General features: G+C 46.1%; 1 non-coding gene across 1 annotated transcript; it reads right to left on the bottom strand.

Moving 5' to 3' along the window:
* Positions 1 to 1,581: 1,581 nt before the first annotated feature.
* Trnat-cgu (transfer RNA threonine (anticodon CGU)) lies at positions 1,582 to 1,654 on the bottom strand. The gene has a single exon. It is a non-coding gene; the product is annotated as a tRNA-Thr (tRNA).
* Between the last annotated feature and the right edge of the window lie 260 nt (positions 1,655 to 1,914).

Genomic DNA, 1,914 nt, shown 5'->3' with positions numbered 1-1,914 from the left:
GGTCTAACAACAGACTAACATAAATCAAAATTGTGACGAAACAATATGAAATGCCGAGGAGCATAGAGCCTTTATACTGGTAGGCGATTTTAAGTAGACATTATGCACGATAGGACCGAGCTTGGTCGTGGAATCTTTATGTCACTTTATGTCACTCAATTTACATTATATGGGGCAACGCTCGGGTAATATATGTGAGACAGAAAAAAAGGCTGAACAGTACAATATCAATCATAATTGTGACGGAACAATATAAAACTCCTACAAGCACAAACCCTTTATACTAGTCGGCAACTACAACGTAGACATTATGGACCTTAGGACCTTGCTTCCCCCACTCGTCATCATTCACTTCGTCGAGATGCGTTCCACATGACATGACAAACAACTTTATTGTTGTCCTGAGAGGTAAGGCAGCGGGCCAGCTAAGTAGGTCCCCACCCAGCCGTTGGCTAGTCCCACGTCGGAACAGAGAGGCCATGCCTCTCCAATCATTCACGAGCCCTCTGGACAGCCTGAAGCTGGACGTCTTGTCTGGGGTCTGTGATTGCCGTCGTCCAGTCTTCTCTTTTAAAACCCTGTAACGTAGGGCACTGCCAGAGCATATGATGATGATTAGTGGTGTTTTGTGGCGCAAGGGCCATGGGTGGCCAAAGTGCGCCATGCCTTTGATGTGGTGTTAGCGATGACCGATGGTTGCAATGCTGGTGTATTTTGGCTGTATAGAGGCCTAAAATCACGCGCTATATAGAAGCGTAAAAGTGTGCAAAGAGGACAAAATTATGGCAGTGATACGCGGCGTGGTCTATGGCTGCGGAATGGATAACAAGTGACCATGATATCTACAAGTGAAAGGTGGAAAAATGGCATGAATGCCTCCTCAAGGCCTTGACGCCAAAGGCAGGGAGGGAGGTGCATTCTGTTATGTAGGTACCGTAGCAACAACCTCTTTTCTGAGGTCGTGCTACGGTTTGCCTGGGTATATTACATGAAGGATACCGACTTCTTTTAAAAACGCGAACAGTGATTGATATTTAAAATCTGGTTCCTTGCCTATGAACATCGAATGGTGAAGTGGAAATTGCTCTCTGTATGGTAATATGAAGTGTTTCTTTCTTTCTTATAGGATCTAACGCACTGCATTGAATAAGGATGTGAAGTACAGTGAGTTGTTCACCACATTTCGCTCAAAAAGCTGGATGACCGCCGGACAAAAGGTATGAATGTGTGCTGGGTGTATGTCCTGTTCTTAACCTGGTAAGTGTTACTTCTGTGGGTCCTGACTTGGATACTGATCATGTGACTCAAAGAGCAAAATTCACCGCAATCTGGGCAAAGTGGATCAATATCTGGATGAAGCATGCTCAGAAAGCCCCTAGAGGGGTAAGATCTCGCCTGGAACATGCGGAGCGTGCTTGCTTGCGATCTGTGGAGCTTATAATGGAGAAAGGAAAAAGTCTGTCACTCTCCTCTGTATTAATGAGAACTAACAGACAATAATGCCAAGGAAAGTATAGGGGATGTTTTTAGTAGTAAATGTAAGGTAATTGTGAAGAAAGAAAAGTGGACGAAAAGACAGCTTGCCGCGGGCAGGGACCGAACCTGCGACCTTCGAATGACGCGTCCGATGCTCTACCAACTGAGCTACCGCGGCGGCCATCCCCCCGTCCACTTTATAGGGTATATATGTGCATTTAAACGTGGGAGCGTCAGTCAGCGCCGCCAGTAGCCATGACGGCGAGTGTGGAACACTCTTTTTCTGCCTGTTGGCGTCACGTAGCACGTGAACTTATTACGAGCGGGCAGCTGACCAATAATCCCTCGCATACTACCTGAAAGCATCAAGTCTGCCAGAACGAGACCCTCGCTATGAATGAAGGAAAGAAGTGTTAATTTCAAGGGCTCGTTTTCTTT

This window comes from Rhipicephalus sanguineus, chromosome 5 (assembly GCF_013339695.2).
Source record: "Rhipicephalus sanguineus isolate Rsan-2018 chromosome 5, BIME_Rsan_1.4, whole genome shotgun sequence".
NCBI classification, from domain to species: Eukaryota; Metazoa; Arthropoda; class Arachnida; order Ixodida; family Ixodidae; genus Rhipicephalus; species Rhipicephalus sanguineus.
The sequence above is the reverse complement of the archived record's forward strand: the minus strand, read 5'-3'. Positions and strand labels throughout refer to the sequence as shown.